General features: G+C 44.6%; 1 protein-coding gene across 2 annotated transcripts in view; it reads left to right on the top strand.

The window, feature by feature from the left end:
• Positions 1–20214, top strand: part of plxnb2b (plexin b2b) — a 123974-nt gene that overhangs the window by 22716 nt on the left and 81044 nt on the right. For both annotated transcript variants that reach the window (XM_071203565.1, XM_034084681.1), the window contains exon 3: positions 3132–3318. The gene's annotated coding sequence lies outside the window, so the exon portion shown is untranslated. The remainder of the gene's footprint in view (positions 1–3131; positions 3319–20214) is intronic.

Here is a 20214-nt window from a genome sequence, read left to right as displayed (position 1 = left end):
GCTACCTATGGACCATTTCCCGAGCGTAATCCAACATCTGTCTTGCACACGTCTCATGCTTTGGCATTAAAACCTTCACTTTTCTCTCCTCCTCCTCCTCCTCCTCCTCCTCCTCCTCCTCCTCCTCCTCCTCCTCCTCCTCCTCCTCCTCCTCCACCCCCTGTATATCTTCCACCCCCCTCTGGTAGCCGTCACAGCCGCTGAACGATTTCCTCTCACTGGGAGGCTCCTCTGAGTCACTGTGGCAGTGTCAAACGAGTCTCCTATTTAAGCTCATTAAATGTTTCCAAGAGAATAGGAAATCAATGGTGCATACCGGTGCGCGAGAACTTTTCTCTTAATTTAATTTACCCTCCCCCTTATCTGTTTTGCACATCTCTCTCTTTATTTTTTTCCTATCATTCTTGCATGTTTTTTCCAGCCTGTCGTTCTCCTTTAAGTGGTGGTGGCGGTGGGTGAGGTAGGATGTTTGGGGGGGGGACAGAAACGGTAGCCTTCAGAAACCATTTCGGACTTGTATTAGTGACGGGCACCATGGTGGGAGGCTGTCCAGACTTTTCAGTGTTATTTAGGCCTCGCCACATGGAAGACAATCGACTTGAAAGTTTTGCTCACACTGACCTCAGCCCCGGAGTTTCAGCTTTTGTCTCTGGCCATGCTGTTAAGGGAACAGGTTTCAACCAGAACAGAATGTTGCTTTGAAAACATGTTAGGAAGTAAAGCACAGGGATATTTTCGGATTGAGATGCCCGCAGTTTAAACACACTATCCCGTTGTGCTTCCTTCTTTTTCTGTTTTCCACCCAACTTCTCTTTTTTATTGTCATCTCAGATGTTTGCTAATCAGAAGGTGTGTGTGTGTGTGTGTGTGTGTGTGTGTGTGTGTGTGTGTGTGTGTGTGTGTGTGTGTGTGTGTGTGTGTGTGTGTGTGTGTGTGTGTGTGTGTGTGTGTGTGTGTGTGTGTGTGTGTGTGTGTGTGTGTGTGTGTGTGTGTGTGTGTGTGTGTGTGTGTGTGTGTGTGTGTGTGTGTGTGTGTGTGTGTGTGTGTGTGTGTGTGTGTGTGTGTGTGTGTGTGTGTGTGTGTGTGTGTGGAACTATGCCCGGGGGCTGGGCCCACACCTTCTCTGGAGCGCCTGTAATTGCTCTTTTGGGGCCTTGTCTCTGGCTCTGAGCCCGTCTCCATCACTCTCACTCTGTCGTTCTCTCTCGCTCTTTGGCCTCACCTCTTCTTTTTTTGCCCTCACTTCGACCCCCCCTGCCGCTCTTCTCTCCCTGCATGGCTCATTATGGCTGATCCCCACCTGCCCAATCTGGGAATTCTCTTTGCACACACATACAGAGCCACTCAGCAGTTTTCAGAGCTGCCTGTCGCTCGGATTGTTTGTGTGCTATCTGCTAGAAAACAGCTTTCTTTGACAATACCGTTTGCCCGAGAAATTGGAACAATAGTGCCGTCACATTTCCCCCCCTCCAACTGGTGCAAACAGACAGTTTCTCGTCTCTGTTCTGTCTGTCTGTCTGAGCATAATTTTTCATAAAACCCTGACCCTTCAACCCGAGCTCCAGCCTTTTCTAAACACTAGCCTCTGCGTCAGGCTCCTTACCACAGGCCTGATCTTTTCCATTTCCATCCCGCCCTTCTTCCAGGCTGTCACCCAGCAGCCCCACCATGCCCGTTCCCAGGCTAGGGGGCTTACTTTGAAGGATAATGGATATGGCCAGTTGCAGCTGCTCAGTAGCAGGGCACTATCATAGGAGTTATCTAAGGGCCTGAGTGGCCTGTGATGAATGGCTGGGAGCTGTGTGTCTCCACCGATCAATAAGCCACTAGCACACAGATGAGCTAGATGCCCCTTCGCTCTCCGTTTTCCCCGTCCACACATACATCTCCCTCTCATAATCTCCTAGTATGTTTGTGAACTTCTCCCTCCAATTGATGGCCTGAATTGAAGCCATTGATCTTTTATCCTTGGCTTGTTTTAAATAAAGGGCCAGTATCTCCTCTCCACCCGAGCATGTAAGGTTTCTGACAGCACTTATTGCAACACAGAGCGCACAAATATGACTTTAGCCTGATCGAAGGCCTTTAATCGTAGAGGGAGGGGAGAGAAAATGAGGGAAGGAGAACATGAAGCTGCTACCACCCCCACCCTGGAGCACCGCTGAGGTTTCCATCACAAGGCTGATGCAAGCAGAGGTCCCATGTGAATATACACACTTGTAAGGCAGACAAACACACACACACACACACACACACACACACACACACACACACACACACACACACACACACACACACACACACACACACACACACACACACACACATGCATACACCAAACAGTATTTCTGTCAGGGCTCATTGAGCGCAACCTGTCCCTTAGCACCCGCACAGCCCCACCCAATCTGAAATGAAATAGGATGCTGTCAGTTGACTCTCTTCTTTGTCTCATTGTTGTGCACACATGTATGTGAGGTCTCTCCAGACCACCAAAGCGTGTAAATTCATTTTTCTACTGAAGAACAACAGGTGTGTCAGTTCTGCTGTATGTGTTGATTTTTTTATCTGTTTTTTGGCTCTGCCGGCAAAGGATCTGCGATGAAAAGAGCGAACTGGAAATCTCTCTCTCTCTCTGTCTCTCCTCCAGGGACCTTCAGTAGTCTGTATCTTCCTCCTCTTCCTCCTCGTCTCACCTCTCCTCCCACATCGCTCGTCTTCTCTCTCCCCCTAGCTCTGATCTTCCCTCTGATCTGCCGTTGTCTCTGCCACAAAGAGCAGATTCTCAGCCTGGTAATTGCATGTCTGCTGGCCACCACACCTGTTGCAGTGGTGTGAGAGGGGGGGGGAGCTATGCCCTTTAACCCCTTTACCACCACCTTTTGGTGCAGGTGTAAATCTTTAGGGAGGCGGGAGTGTAATACGAAGAGTGTGTACATGTCTGGTATAGGGTGCTACCACAGTTGATTGTGTTTATCTGTAACCTTGAGCTTCACCTCTAGTGTGTTAGCCTGTGCAAATACAAGTGTGTGTGTGTGTGTCCTTAAACCTGGCCTGTGCTGATGCTTAACTCTCTCTATCTCTGTCTCCCTCCCTAATCCTCTCCTTCCCCTCTCCTCTCTGCCCTTATCCAGAGCCCGGGCCCTTAATGAAGCTGGGGGTCAGCAGCAGTGTGCGGCTAATTGGCCAAGTTTGCCCGGGGCTCCGGCTGCCTGTGATTGAAGTGTCCAGTGAGGGCCCTCTGTGCAGCCGCCACTGCACCCTGCTCCGTTCCACTCCAACAGCCAAGACGCTCGCTGCACCCCTGTCTGCCTCTCCCTAGTGAGTAGCACCCGAGGTCATTCTATTTTCACTTACACTCCCCTCACTTTTTCCACTTTTCTTTCTTCTTGAATTATTCCTCCAACTTTATTTTCTTCTATCTGTCAATTTTTGTTCCAATTTTTAATTTTGTATTGGTAGATTCTCATTCCCACACTTTCTACCAGCATTTTCACACTTCTCTTGGCTTGTACCACCCTCACTTGCCACAGTGGGATTCGAGCAATTACTACGGTCCCCCATTGGCCGGCTGCCAGAAAAAGACAACAACTTCCAGCCCCTATTTCTCTCAAGACGAGTCCAACAGTCCCAGCCCTGGCCAAGCTGTATCACACTGTTCTGACTTAACAGGAGTTGGAGGCGATGTCGTAGAGGGGGGTGGGGGAACTATAATTAGTCGAGCATCCACTTTCTACTCGTTAAGGCAGTCCTGGCTCCCATTGTTTTGCTGTCAGTACAGAGGTAGCAAGGCGATAGTGAGCTTGAGGGAAAGGACCTAGCAGATAGGATATACAGAGCAAAGGAAAGGGAGTGAGGCAATAGCTTTGCCGCCTGGCAGATAGCTGGCCGTCTCACCTGGGAGACACACAGGCAAGGGTCAGCCACAGTGTCACAGCACACCAATAATAACACTTTCAGTTATTGAGCTTATAGAACATTGCTTCCTTTCAAATGGTCAACACAGTTTGTTTGTGTGTCTGGAAGCAATAGTCCAATTAAAAGTCAAGTCTTGGCCTACAACTTAGGATACGTATTATTCTGTCAAAACTTTATTTGCCCACCAGTTGGTTTCTAACTTGCTTATTAAGGGCTGCATGTAATTATATTTGCTCTGATGCTCACTAAGTTAACATCCCCAGCAATAAACTTCTGCTAAAATATTTTATAAAACAGCTGTTAAGGCTTGTTCTGTTAATACTTAAGTCAAGAGTGGAAAATACCACCAAGTTTTACTATGAGTCAAGTAGTAAAAGGACACTGTGAGGAATATTGACATGTAATGGTGCATGATATACTATATTTGGGTTAACCCACTGTTCATCACTTCTATCCAAGGGCAGTTTCGGGCCGTGGGGGGCACACTTCTCCCCAGAGAGTGGTGAAATTGATGGCAGTAAAATAAAAGAATTCATAGCGATGATAAAATGTATGGTACTTGCATGTAAGCATATGAGGATGAGTGTTGTTAGTTGTTGCCATTGTTTATATATTTTGCAATCTTTTGGAGAACCAAACCTATGAAAATATGTAGTACAAGGATGTGATACTGTAATGTGTCATTTTGCTTAATATTATTGGTACCCTTAAAATTGCATAGGCCCTTCCCCCCATGTTTGAAATTGTCTTGAAAAACCTCCTTAACTGTTTCTGTGGTGAACTTTAAAACCCAGAGATGCCACAAAGCCTCAGGACTTGCTGGTTTCTTAGTGTGCCACACTCGTCCATCTGTGAAGGGCTTATCTCGACAAACAACTTGTTTTCTCGCTCATCTTCTCCATAATCAGCCACTTGCTTAGGTCAAAACTCGTGTGCTCCACTTTCCATCACATTTCCTCCAGGACTGCATGCCTGCCAGACTGCTGGTCTTAAAGACAAAATATGGCTTATTTGAAATGTAGGCTACCCCAAGTGGTTGTTCTAGCTGTGCTGAATTAATAGAAATAGGGTGGAGGGATGTTTTTTCCCCTCTTAGTACTTAAGCTACGCCTGTGACCAAAACACAGGGCATTAAAAATTCATGTGCCTTATTTTTAGAGTTTTGCACACCGATGTTATCCCTTTGTTGTTCCCACATTTCATCTCACATCCCAGAAGATTGTGTAAATGTCATGCTAATGACATGTTTTTTTGGTATCCATGAGGATTAGGAAGTGTCAATCATTCTTCCCATTGCATAACCCCGGAGCAAAGAGGTATTTGGGAATAAATGGATTTGGATGCAAAAGAGCAAACAAATCTCTTGTTTTTGTTGTCCTTTTTTCAGCTGTTTGCATGACACTGACCTTTTTTATTTGTTGTGTTGCTTTAAGATACTTTGAACATTAATCAATGCAAGCAATGAGACGGCTACACACCCTTATTCTTGCTTGAGATGCTCGTTTAGTTTACTGGTTTTAAATGTGTTTCTTTGAAGGATATATAAAATAGGTAAACAAGGCTTTTTACGGGATAGTCATACCTCAGACAAATACCATTTCAAAGAGTAGGCAGACACAAAATGTTGTTTTTCAAAAAGGCTCCCCTTTTATTCAAAATATTACAGGTGGCTAAATCCAGACTGACATTTTTGAAGTTTCTACAGGTTAATAAGGTGATGAGAAAGCTGTCCAACATCAAAGGTTTCTTGTATGATTATTAAAATGAGTCATAATTCAACTATTATCAATTTCTCACACTAAATCAAATTGATAATCCTAACTTTAATGCCTGTGATCTAGGAAAACTCTTAAATTGGTTTGTCAAAGGAAACAATGTTTCAAGTTATCTAAAATCATTGCTATGACAATCAGTGTGGAAGAAATTGCACTTGTTAACAAAAACATCATGGTCATGCTTTGTTTGTAATTTTCATGAAACATTGAGAGTATTCAGTTTTCTCTGCAGTGATGAATGAATAATTCAATTCCAGGCTCAGAGAATGTACAATCACCAAAGCAAAGTATTGCAGTGTTGGCATTAAGAATAGCAACTTGAGAATTTGTAAAGGTGGTTAAAAATGCTGCGAGCCTCTTCCTGACATGCCAGATGATAAACTTAAACCGCTGCAGGCCACACAATGCCCTCTTCCTCAGCCTACGTTTGGATTTGCTCAACGCACACGGCAAATGCCATGTCCTTGTGGTACCAAAATAATATAAAACACCCTGTTCCTGACTCATCACCCCTCCTCCGCAGAGCTCCCTTAACTCCAACATGGTACTGCAGCCCTCCAGTTTTTCCATCGCCCCCTGTGAATATCCAAGCTGTCGAGGCTGACTGGGCTGAACGTTTTTCTTGCCAGGGCACAGTTGGAACAGATCCGGCCTCCGGGCAACATATACTGCTCCACTCCAGCCCCTGCAAACAAAGCCTGCCCTGCGCAATAGTCATTTAAATACCAAGCGCTTTGGATCATAATGTTAGATCGACTCTATACATACCTAATTGTTGTTTTTTAGATGGTTTGTCATTTTTGGAGTGCGATAGCTTTCTATGCTTTGCAGCTTGCTAAGCTTGAGATGCCATTTTAGCAGGTGTGTTATTCATTGAATTTGCACTGAGTAACCAAAAGAGGTTTTGGTAATCAACAAGATATACGATTGTAGTAATCTGTATAGGCGATACAGGTGTTTTTTTAGGGCTGTCAGTCGATTAAAATAGTTAATCGCAAATTAATCGCACATTTTTGATCTGTTCTAAATGTACCTTAGAGGAAAGTTTGTAATACTCTTATCAACATCACCAGCATGTGTGTGTGTGTGTGTGTGTGTGTGTGTGTGTGTGTGTGTGTGTGTGTGTGTGTGTGTGTGTGTGTGTGTGTGTGTGTGTGTGTGTGTGTGTGTGTGTGTGTGTGTGTGTGTGTGTGTGTGTGTGTGTGTGTGTGTGTGTGTGTGTGTGTGTGTGTGTGTGTGTGTGTGTGTGTGTGTGTGTGTGTGTGTGTGTGTGTGTGTGTGTGTGTGTGTGTGTGTGTGTGTGTGTGTGTGTGTGTGTGTGTGTGTGTGTGTGTGTGTGTGTGTGTGTGTGTGTGTGTGTGTGTGTGTGTTCATTTAAACAGCTCCTTATATCCGTTAGCGCAGCTAGCTAGCCCCAGATGCTAACAACAACACCAACAACAACAATACACGTAAGGTCTCTCTCTCGCTCGCTCGGGCCACACATACACACACCCTCCCGGTCCTCCCGATGGCCAGTCGGTGCCTGCCGGTGAGCGTGGAAGTGTGGTCTGCCACAAGCGGGCGGCAGGAGCGGGGCTGTCAGCATCAGCTTGTAGATGGTATTTTAAACTCGATGCTCTCTGAAACTACGGGGCGGCCGAGGAAAAAAAATACACATGCGTTAATCGCGTTAAAATAATTAGTGGCGTTAATTTTTTTTTGCGTTAACTTGACAGCCCTTTTGTGTGGTTTCCAAATGTGTGGATTATGGGCTTTTCTTTACTGAGACTGAGAGGCATCCTCTTTTGGAGCAACAAAGCATTGTAATTCAGATGATGGCATGAGACCTGTTTGCCAAAATAATCGTCCCATCTGCACCCTAGGGGGCTAAGAATCGTGGCCATCAGGCTTTACGGGAACATAAGCTAAACAGCCAGGCCCACTTTAAGGGGAGGCACAATGAGAGACAGACTCCAGACGAGCCTCTCAAACAGTTTTATATCAAATCCACAGACATACACATCTCCACAATGATCTGCCAAGTTCCTGGAGAATTCAGCAGAGCAGGGAAAGCAGCATTTCACACCCCCGCCCAAGCCCCATTCCTCTCAGCCATCACTGGACAATGCTTGGCAGCAGAGGGTGATAGGAAACATCTGCGCAATTAGATGTGTGTGTGTGTGGGTAGTTGAAAACACTCGCCAGATAAAGAATTGTGTTTTTATTTTGGAAGACATCTTTTCCATGGCAGACAAGTCAATTATTCTATCATAGATCTCAGAGCAGAATGAATGAAATATGAATGTTGATACAACATGCAAACTGTGTTAGGAGTTAAAGGCTCCAGGGCTGATGTTTTTAGAATCGATTCTGCAGCCCTGTTGGCATATAAACGAGCAGAAGCAAGTGGGAAAAGAAGATATGATAAAGCACTTCCTTTGCAGCTAAATAACTTCCTGTGACGGGCAAAGAGGAAGTAAAACAGCCCCCTATGAGCTTCATTTTTACTATTTTACTCGGTACAATTAACAATGATGTGTTTGTATGCTGACTCCTATATTGTCAGGAAAAATACTATAAGACTATAATGATTCAGCAGGCCCTTCGGATGTTCCTCTGCAGCTGCCAGAGCTGTGGCTGCCGAGAGTCACTGAAGTCTCTTTTTATTTGGGTGTGCTGAGCAAAATAAATAATGAAATGGAGCCAGTAATTGGTGGTTCTTGGTAATTAGGACCAAGCTGTCATCTAGCAAAGTTGCAGTCTGATGGTGCTGCAGCACAGGCAGTAATTACTATTATCTATGGGGGTTGTTGACACAACAATAATCTCATTCTTAACCAGGATAGGGGGGGCTTATGTTTACTGTCCCTATTTTTAACAGATTCATCCACAACAATGCAGCTGACATACATCTCTTACTATTTGTGTTAATATCCATTGGGTAGGTAACACCGAACCATTACTGTAAGGACAGGAAGACCTCCTGGCCTGAAATGTTCTGCTCTGTGACTATTTGAAGAGCATGTCCATATTTTTTATTAGTCAAACAGTTAGACTTTTTCCCTGCAAGCGGTGTGACGCCCGACCATAAACCGCATTATCAACCATCTCAGCAGGTTTTCTAATACCTCCGTAATCCTGTCATTTCATTCATGGATACCGCTTGGGTTATCCTGGGCCTGGAGCATATCTGCCCGCCTGTCTCTGCTCCTCTGTGTGAGAGATTGGATTCCCCAATTCCTTTCCTGCTACGTCTTGCACACACACACACGCGGTCACACACACACACACACACACACACACACACACACACACACACACACACACACACACACACACACACACACACACACACACACACACACACACACACACACACACACACACACACACACACACACACACACACACACACACACACACACACACACACACACAGACTACCACAACCACATATGTTCATGCCCAAGTCTTGGCTCATCTATCGTCAGATCCCCATCGTGTAAATGGGCTGGTCAGACCTGATGATATATAGGGTAGAGGACAATGGCCCCGTATATCGTATAGGGGATGATTCCTAGTTGTGGATAATAACTTGCCCTTGCTGAAGTGAAATGCTGCTCATCTGGCTCAAGACTTACAAGCATAGCAGTTGCCCCTTCGAGATGAAGAAAGTGAATGGCCTCAAAAGAAGAGTACCCAGGTGACGCTTCGTCCTTCCTGCTATAACGCAAAGTAATGAAGTTGCCCGAGACTTCATGCTAGAAAGTGTGGAGAGCGATTATTGGGTGAGTGGAAAGGCGCAGCTTGGAGACGTGAGGGTAAGCAAAGGGTAGACGAGTTGCTGTGTTCACCTTTACAGTGGCACACAGCACGCAAACTGCATCGGCTCTGAATTAAACATGCGGCACCTCGTTGATTGAGGCGTGATGGACATTTAAACATATTGCAAGGCAGAGAACATGGCCTTTTTTTAGTAGGTTATTTATAATGATGACACCATATTCATTTGATTATAATAAAACGTCCATTAGGCTGAGTGAATGGCATGGAGAGGTGAAGCTGGCAGAGTGCAGCTCAATGTAATAACAATTGTGCGTCTGCTCTAAATGAGCCAAGGGAAGCGGGTTTGTGTAGATATTAGTTTCCTTTGTAGGGGTGCTCAGATCTGGTGATATGCCTCATGAGGAGTAATAAAGAAATATATCTGTTTTTATTGTGCCTTGGCGACAGAGTTATGTTTAGAGCTAGTATAAAGAGCTGCAACATGGCGTAAAATGATATTATGGCCCATTAGGTGGGGGCCCGAGCTAAGCGTCGCTAGCAGTAACCGAGGACCGGGGGTAATGGGGCCGCGGCGTATTGTCTGTGATCTGCTCTTTCACTTCTCACTGATTGAATCGTCTACATCACCGGCACTCCATCTCCTGGGGAACCGGAGTAGACGAGGTGATTTTGGCTGAAGACATCACTCAGTCAAACCTAGGAGATAAGAGAATTGGGTAGGGGGGAATTGGAACGTTCTCTTAAATGTAAAAGAAAGTGACGTTTGAGAATTATTGCTAGATTGTTGTCTGTAACGAACTGATCCCGAGGCGTATAGATATTTCCTTTTGGAATGGAAAGAATCTTGTTCTTTTATTGCTTCGCATAGGGTCCCTCGCAACAAAACGGCAATGAACATGGTTTACTTTAGTTGGATTTCCGACTTCGAACAGAGGAGAATATATCTGTGCTCCAGTTTTCTTCTCACGTGGATATGCCTGCTTATGAGGCACTACATCTTTTACCAATGCTCTCAAGGTTTCTTAGTCTCCTGACCTTGTCTCTCTGTCTCTCTGGTCTGGATCTCTACAGAGCTGACCCTCTACTGCTGGGGCTCTCCTCAGTGAATATCAATGGAAGGGGTTAGGATCATATTAAGGTGCTGTTCAGTCTGGCAGAACCTTTAATGTGCCCTTCCCTTAGCACCCACTCCCACTCGACATATTCCTTGGAGGGGTTTGCAATGGTTGAGAAGAAATAAATTAGCATACATAGCTTGAGGCTCGTCTATACCCAGAAACCGCCTGTAAACTCAGTTTCAACTCTAGTCCTTGTCAACTTACACCCTGCGAGTGTTGAATAGGCGAGACATTGTGTTGAGCGGCATAGTTTATCTGCTCTCCTGCGCAGCCAGTATGGGGGCTCGGGAAGTAATCTGAACCAAGCAGGCAAAGAATTCCAGGAATCCTGAATGGAACCAGATGTGTGTTTTTGTTCGCTCTGCCTGCTCTTGGTGTCTTGCACATAAGACACAGAGACATACATGATTGGGCTTCTGGGAGTGTATCCGCACATATGCATACAATAACACAAATCCTACAGGGCAGTCTGGCTTTCATGACAGAAGTAGATGGTGTGATAAGAAACGGGATCGGACAGAAATGGCCACTGCAGGCTTGTTTATGTTAGCTTGCATTCCCTCCCTCCCTCTTATAGATTACCAGTCAGATTGTGTTGCCTCCACATGTTTGTACATGTCGGGCTGTATTGTCCTATAAATGAGCAACACACACGTCTCCAGACATTTTTGGGAACTGGCTTATCTCACAGTTTGTATTTGTGTTGCAATTTGTGATAGTTAAATAATAGGTAAATTATATTTAACTGGAAATTAAGAAGAGGTATGGTACAAAAAGCTAAAATTGATTTATATTGGAGGCTTTGTTTATTATATACATTTCTGAAACTGACAAAGACAATATTGGGCATGCCCAACAGTTGTATTATTAATGTATTACTGGATTACTGAAGAGATAATACAAAGGAGGGACGCATACCTGTCTAAATGATTGTTTATAGCCAGTGTAAAAGATATAATTAAAAGTTGGTGCAAAGTCCAAAGAAACAGGAGTGGCCTGATGTTTTATAAGATATCTCCTGAGTGAAAAAATGTGCCTACATTTAGAAAGTCATAGAACAAGTCAACCATTTCAAACAAGTAGCCTAATATAATGTTTCATAAAAGAGGTTTGTACTGATCGTAGCACAGAAAATAACAGCTGCAAAAAGCTATATGTGGAAAAAAAGTATCCCATTAAGCCACGCTCGTAAGCCACAAGGCACAAAAACAGATCCATGTTGTAAATAATAAACCGGCTATAATATGTAAACATTTTCTGCAAAGAAAATGTAATTACATGTCTGATTGCCCTCTGACAACTATTGTTTCCTTGATTTAAAAAATGGTTAACATCACTAGCTGGTTTCTGACATTTCACCCACATTGCATAAGAGTTGACCCGAGGCCTTGGCGAAGGAACCTGGATGGTTCAACCAGCCACACACAAAAGCTTTTCAAATCTATTCCACATCCAAAGACTTGTTTCTTCTTCTTCTTGGCTCCGTTATACCATCAAAGGAAGTGGTGTTCATTGGCCGGGGTTATTGCTGGCAGGAATGTGTGACTAAGTGTGTGCGTGCTTGTTGCCTGAACATGCCCGTATCAGCCATCACCACAGGAAATGACCGGCCGTTTGCTTTGAAGTCCCAGCAGAGTTTTTCATTATTTCTACTATCTCCAGAGACACAAGGCAGCGGACCCCCACCCCCCCTCGTACATTGCTGATGCTCTGCACTTACCCTGCTCCCCACTCCCCACTCAGAGCCTTGCCACCAAATGCTTGTTAGAATGCAGAACAAGCGACTATTAGCATAGAGTATAGGAGTGCTGGCCGCCACAGGGCACAAGCCCCACCACTACCGCCTCACTTCTACACACCACTCTTGCCTGAAAAGGCTGAGAGAGCACGTGTAATTGCATTTTCCTCTCCGTGCAGAAACTCAAACGCAAAATACAGGAAATTCTAAGATTCCCAGACCCTGGCATATCCTTCCACTTCCTCTTTCTCAGTTATTCCCAATCGCCTCACTGCTCACCTACACCCCCTTTAAACCGCCACTTCCTCTTTTTACGCTCCTAGCTTGTCAAAATGTGTGGCGTGCAGAGATGCAATTAATTGGATCAGAGTGTAGAAGTGTTCAGCCCCCCATGGCTTGCCACTGTGTGAGGTAGGATTGGCACACGCTCACCAGAACTAGCTGCAAGACCAAAAGTAGCTCTGCTGCAAATTTGTGCCAATCTGGAGCCTCGCTTCCTACACACATAACACACACTACTCTCCCACATACACACAAACAACTGTCTTCCCTCCAGTGGTTCATACAATATATATGTACAACTTTCCAAACAGGGAGGCAGATGTGTTGTTTATCTGCCAGTAGGGCGCATGCCAAAGCAGCGTGCCACAGTTGGGTGTGGTGGAAATCTGGGTTAGGAAATCCCTTGTCGAGGTTATTACATGCAGTAATGCTAATGAGGCTTTTGCTCCAGTAATGGCATTAACAAATGGAAATCGAGCATCACAATTTACTATGACAAAAACCTAATGACTAAATATATAGTCTACAACCAGCAGGACAATCTGGATCATGTGCATGTTAATTCGGGCTTTTATGAGAACAGCAGAGGGTCTAGTCTACAAATAGAAATGCTCTTAAATGCTATGCAGGTTTTATTCTGTCCTAAAGCCGGTACATTTCTTAAGACGTGCCAATAAAATATTTCAGTATCTGTGTTGATACCATAGCTGATTGAATGTAAACCTTTAGTATCTAACCGTTTTACTTACAGAAGCCCCATTACATACTCCTTCTCATTGCAGGGTTTTTAAGTTTCATGGCTTTTATTAGGCCAAGGGGTTTAGGGCAACATCTTGGGGGCTTTTTGAGCAAGTCAACTTTAATGTGTGTCGTTCCACATATCTCTACTCTCATTTTTATTTTATCAACACTTCCATCTCATAAAGGTGTACATATTTGCTGCTTGAGATAAGCAATATCTGATCAAATAATTTATAAACAAGACCAAAAATCTTACCAAGCATTCGATGGCATGGACACATTTAGATTAATAATCAAAAAGCAATGAGGTTCAATACCCATCCCTTCTAGCTCTTCCATGATACATGTGGAGCCTGTCTTGTTGTTATAAATGCTAAATGTGTGCAAAGGTTACTATTTGTTTCCCCTTGCTGTCGGATTGGTGCTGTGTGGCGCTGGCTTCTTGACTTCTGTTTGGCCTTCTCCCTCCGTCCTGCTGGCTGGCTTTTTGTGATTTATGACAGTCTGGAGCTAATGGTACAGAACCAGGATTTGTGTCTGTGGTGTTGTGACTGGACCGGTGCCGGCTCATTGGCCTCCTCACTCCTCTCTCCGTCTCCCTCGCCCCCTCTCACTTGCTCCCTCTGGATGAGGTGAGCGTCGGAGTGAGATGGCCAGTGAGCGCCTCGGCTGTTGATCAGCATCCACGCGCTCCAACTCATTTGTCTTCACCTCCCCCTTATTTTCACTCCGCCAGAGGATCCAGGCTGCAGGCTGGCGGGGGAGCCGACTCACCTTCAGACAAGGCCACCAAACCTTGCCTCACCTTTCGTCCTGTTCATCCCTCATACTCCCCCGGCCCTTCCTCACACACGCTTGATTTTTCACATTTTCCTCTAACTTTGTCCCTCTCGACGATACTGCGGACCAGGGCCAGGCTGCGAGGCAGGCAGGGGGCCTTGTATGTGGAACTGTGTTAATTAGCAGAGGAATCTGGAGACGAATACTACGTTATCTACCGCCACAACCCCCCTCTCCTCCAAGCCTCCTCATCGCTCTCCTTTTTCCTTTCTCCCTCTCTCTATGTCTCTGGAGGTTGCTTCCATCATGCCGCTTGCGTCGCCAGGTTTGTGAAGGATGTCGCTGCCAGCTGTCTTTTTAATGGACGGCTGCCAACCTCTCCCCATATCTTCCGTCCGTTGTCATTTCCTCGTTTATTTCCATCTCGCTCTATTTTTTGCCACCTCCCACCGTTTATCTGTTAATGAACTCTGTGTCTCGAGCCTGTTTCTGTTTTCCAGCCTGGTCCCAGGGAGGGTATGTTTTTTTTCTTCTTTTTAGGCGAGGATGAAAAGTTATGGAGCCCTCGCTGGCACATTGGTGCAGTGGTACCAAGGTCGGGCAGGGCACAGAGTGGCCAGGTCGGCAGACAGGCTGTGGCCGCCTCACCATGCCAGCTTTGCAATCTGTGTCCAGTGTGTGGAGTGCAAAACAGACTCTCTATTTCCCTCTCGGTTTGGTTGCGTTTTCCTTTATTCAGTGGCCCGAAAAAGGTCAGAAGAGCATGGGCAGACAAAAAGAGCTTTATATCCAGGGGTGCACATAACTTTTTTGCCCTGGTTCTCAAAGGAGCACCTGGAGATGTTGCTTGGTGCTCATCCTTAAAATTAAATAAACCGTAACTTTTGAGGGGGTCTTTATTTGCCAGACACACGGCACTGAACACACGTGCAGAGGTGAACACAGAACACACATGCAGAGGTGAACACGCAAATATCTTTCTCTCTCTCTCTCTCTCTCTCTCTCTCTCTCCTCGCACCAGTTATGTGCAGCACTGTTCATATCCCATCTGAACAATGAGAATCCCAATCAATCAGCAGATTCTGTGCCACCTTCGTCTTTTTCCACCAGGCCCAGCAACATATTTTCAGCTTGGAAGCACTATGGCGCCTTCGCCCCTGATTGAGTTCTTTGCACTGTGGGTGAATTGTTTCACATTCCAATTTCCAGTTTTAGATAGAAAGAGATAGTGAAAGACAGAAGCAGAGCGCAAGGCAGAGTCGATTATGGTACATCTGTTCTAAATCTGACGTTTAATGTAGACTGTTGAAGGCATTGCTGAAGTTGCCCACACAGGCTGCATGGCGACATGTTTCTCTGAATCCAAAGAGGCTGGCATTTGTCTATCTGGCTGGTTTCTAGTCCATCTGTGTGTGAATTCATTTTTGCGTCTATCTGTGTTTTACTTGCCGAGTAGTCCTGCCTCCCCCAGTGTGCGTGTGCTGTTAAACTCTCCTGCACTTTATTTGACCCTGGCCTCCTAAGAGGTGTCATAGCAAGCCAAGTGTAAAACAGATGTCTGCCAAATAAAGACACGAAATCCCTCCTCCACACACACACACTCACAATACATGTTGAGTCAGTCATTTTGTCCTTTTGTTAACACAGTGTAACTTTTGCTCCAGAGAATTCTGGCTTCATAAATTAAGCTCACTTGGCCTTTGATTATATCAATTAATCTGCACTGGCGGTGCTTGATGAAGGACACACAGGGCAAGGCTAATTGTGCCTTTTTTAAACCAGTCGCATACAGAGAATTTCATGTCATTAGTCACTCTGCTACAAAGGGCTTTCCTGCTCTCGTTCTTCAAAAAATATTTTATGTATCTTTGTTGTTTTCTGTTATGTGCCTCTGTTTGTCCTTCACACCTCAAAAAGCCTCTTGATAGCATTCCACCAATACGCTTTTAAAAGATGGAGTTTAAAATATTCTCTCATTGATGAACGACTTTAATACCCGTTGTTAGAGTGAGCTCATTCCACCGGGGGAATTGAGTCCGCTTTTGTGCATTGAAGTTCCTCGGTGCCATGCAGAGCTGTGATAGTGCCTTCTCTCAGGGAAACAGAGGAATGGTGGTAGGCAGCTTCTCTCTGATCTTCTGCCTCTCTCAGAACCATCTGTCTGGTGCTGGCCCGACAATCTGCGCTGCTTAGTATTATCACTTACAAATATATACATTTCTCACATGTAGCTTTCGGAGCGAAGTTGTACCCCTGGCTGAGTTATGCCTGCCAGGAAATGGGAAGCGAGAGCAGATTGGGGAGCGTGGCAGAGTTGTGGGACCGATGCCTTCATTCACGGGAGGGGTGGAAGAAAGGGAGGGAGGGTGTAAAAGGATGCACACGATTGGACGGATAATGGAAGGAGGGCTGAGGATTGGATGTGTGATCAGGGTTTTGTAATATATCCCAGACTGGCTAATGGAATATGTTTGTTTCCGGCAGCTTGATATCACAGCAAGCAACATTAACTCTGAATACAGGCTGGTAGATGTGCACATCTATCATTCCTATTCTTACAGCGATAAACATTTCCCTTAAGCATGCATTAGCAACAAGTTTTACACAGCAATGTTGTAACATCCCTAACTTGTAAGATGAAAAGCCTTTGATACCCACACTGAGTATGTACAAGCACGCATTTGATTTATATTTATTCTGTGTATGCCGAATAATTTCAACTGTTAAAGGAGGCGTTACTCTGTAAGTCACAGATAGACGTTTGAGAAGTTTGAAGGCACGAGCAAAGTGATATTCACTGATGCTAATAAGCTACATACAGCGTAGCGCTCTTCCTGTCAGTTGTCAGTGCAAGGTAAGCTTCTGAGTCGTACTCTAGGATGATGTAGTGTTAAGTCTGCCTGCTCTGTTTTTTTGGAAGATATCTTGTGGTGAGCAGCTTTTATCCAAGGCTTCCATTTCTCCTTAGAAGCCGATGACTGATTCTCCCGCCCCTCCTCCTCGGTTCCTCGCTGCTGTGAAATGGAATTGCTTTCTCGTTCGTTAAAGATTTTCTTGTCGCTGCCTCGTACTACTGCAGGAGTGAGATCACTTGAAATGGCTCAAAGTTTTAAAACACCACTGGAGAATTATGGTGTGTGGGCGGACCAGGAAGTCAACATGAATAAAGAAAATTGCTTTTTTTTTGGAAATTAGATGCGTTTGGGGGATTTTTTGTTTGTTTGTTGACAACATACAAATTAATTCAGGCAAGTTGTCACTTTACATTAAAGCATGAAGTGGCCTGCTGGTGTAATGGAAAGCAATCCCTTTGGTGGTTGCCATGGAAACATATGCGTTGTATCATTGGGTACCAGCCGTGATGGTCCCGCCAAAACAACTGCCCATGTCCTATAGGCTTTTCCGGTTGTGAGAGGTTTTGTTTTTCCCAACACTTTCATTGGATCTCTCCCTCACACTTTAAGACCGCTTCCATAAAGCGGAGGATAATACGCATGTGCTCTGAATAATCCCACTCTGTTTAAATTATGTTTTTGTAAGCAGTTGTTTGCAGTGAATTAGCCCCATGAACTTTTCACACACAACTTCCATGTTGTAATTTTCTCCATAACTTGCTCTGTACTTCCTCTTTTAGTCAAACTTTCATCATCAGTTCCATCTGCCCCCACTGCTGCCCCCGTCTCACACCCGTGCCCCCCCACCCACAGTGCTGGCGTACTGGAGCAACATTTCTAGGGATGTGTGCAGCGCCAATCTTAATCACATTGGGTGAGCACACCTGTGAAAACAGATGTCCACCGGGGCTGGCATGCTGTTCCTCTTTAGGGTGGAGCGTCTGCGTATGGCTTTTCTGCTCCTTCTCCGCCTCCCTCCTCCCCCCTCCTCTGCACGAAGTTTCTCAGGTCCCCAGCAGGCACCCAGACAGGAAGGGCACCCGTCGGCATCAGGCAGGGGGTAGGAAGCACCGGCCCCCAGGCTTTACCCCCTGCTCTGTTTATTTTAATATTGGTCCTGCTTAGATGATAATGAGAAACTATCAAAGACAGAGTGCTCCTCTTGCTCCCATCAGGGTAAACATGTTGATATATTATGAAGCACAAGATCAATTCTAAAGGAATTTGAAGCTGCTATGACCCTAAATCAATTTTTAGCTCTTTTTATGAGAGGATTTGATAAGCACCAGGTGTTGACCTTTTAAAATGAACCTCTCAGATTACGAATGGATCCGAGTCATAAGAATGGGCTTTCACTGTTATTTGCTATATAGAGAGGCATTAGTGCGGGCATGGTAATTCCTCTATACGATTAAGTCCTTTATGATGGCATTAGCCAAGGCAATGTTGTGTTTTGTATAATTACATCCTTATCTGATAAAAGCCATCTTTTGAAGCCGGTGCCACATAGCTGTGCTTTTGTCTAGAGGCGTTTGGAATAATGCGCATCGTTAAATCGGTTCGCCAGATAACCACTGATGCTAATGAGTAAACCAGACAGAATTATATGTATTAGTGACATTTTAAAAAGGCAATAAACGCATCAGTCGAAAATGATTATGTTATTTCTTTCCAGCTGTGCTTTCTCATTTGACGGTTTACCATTTCATACTGCCAAATCCATCCTAGCTGCCCAGTTTCATATACCCAAGTCTCCTACCTACGGAGACACAGAGGTTGCCAAAACCAGACAGTCTCGCCTGTTTCCAGCCATGCTCACATGAGCCAATGATTCAAAGGGTTGGTTCACCTTTATTATAAAAATAAATAAATACTTTCTCACTTACACTTCATGGTTTGTAGGCATGAAGATAGTTTATATTCCCAGGTTTTCTAGGATTTATGCTGCCTACAGTGCAGTGGAGGTAAAGAGAATTTATGTGTGGTGTTCACAGCACTGAGAAATTACATTTGAAAGAAAAATCAACAGCAGTGTGTCTTTCCAGAAGATGTGCCTCCATGACTCCATGATCTACAACCTGGCTGTGAGCAGTTTCCAATGGGACTACTTCTAACAAAGAGGTCGTCCCTATAGCCTCATCTGGATGAGATGATTTTAGTGTTACCTCCGGTCTGGAGTGCATAATGTTTCCTCACCTCTGGCACAGTAATAATTACAACCGCAATAATTCACAGTTTCTGGCAAACTTGCTGCTGCTCCCATAAACTGTGTCTGGAGACACTTTGCATTATAAAGGTGTATCCTTGAATTACTATACAAAGAGCTGCGTTTTGACATGTGACAACTAAAGAACCATAGCAGGCTTTCTTAACATTAATCACAAAAACTGAAGAAAAGAGTAAAGATAAACTTGATGAGACAAAGACTTTATAGGTGTATAGAAACGCTATTGTATTGAAAGGAAACGACTCTTGTCAGTCTGCCCGTTTCTCACAGTAGAAAGAAGATTGACATTCAAAATTAGACATTTTAGTAGTTTGAAAATGTTTGTATATCACTGAATGAGAAAATATAATAATGAAAATAATAGTAAACTCGTCACTGATTAAGTTATGGCGCATTTCCACTGCAGGGCTTCGCACGGCTTAGTACGGTATGGTTAGGCCTTGGTAGGCCAGGCTCACTTTATGCTGCGTTTCCATTACAGTTTAGTAGATGGGGCAGTAACTATAGTAACGCAGTGTAGGCGGAGCCGTGTCATCAGCTGTTAGCCCTCAGAGCTCACAGCTCCTCATATCTGTTCAGAAACTAGACAAAAGTTAAACAAGTACAAACCACAGACTGCCTGTGTCATGGCGAATACAGTCGCTGGTTTATTTATGTCTGTATAGGCCGTTGTTGTGAGTGTGGACGGTCGGAGCATATATAACGTTAGCTTAGCCGATATCCATTCAGAAAACACGCATTTTAAAAGGTTTTTCGCCTGCCGTCTGTCTGCAGACTTGTCAAAGCATTAATTCATGGTTTTTACTAACCGGTATCAGTATGATGTTACTTTGGCATCATTTTGAAACGTGTATTACAATTTAAATCACGGTAAAAGATGTTCATTTTGTTATAGTTGTAATCCCCTTGCCATCGATTCTCTCTCTAGTTTAGCATATTCATAATGTAATATTCTGTTCTTGTACACATCCCATAT

The sequence above is a fragment of the Pseudochaenichthys georgianus genome, chromosome 6, assembly GCF_902827115.2.
Source record: "Pseudochaenichthys georgianus chromosome 6, fPseGeo1.2, whole genome shotgun sequence".
Classification (NCBI taxonomy): Eukaryota; Metazoa; Chordata; class Actinopteri; order Perciformes; family Channichthyidae; genus Pseudochaenichthys; species Pseudochaenichthys georgianus.
Note: the sequence above shows the minus strand (reverse complement) of the source record. Positions and strands in the feature narration are given on the sequence as shown.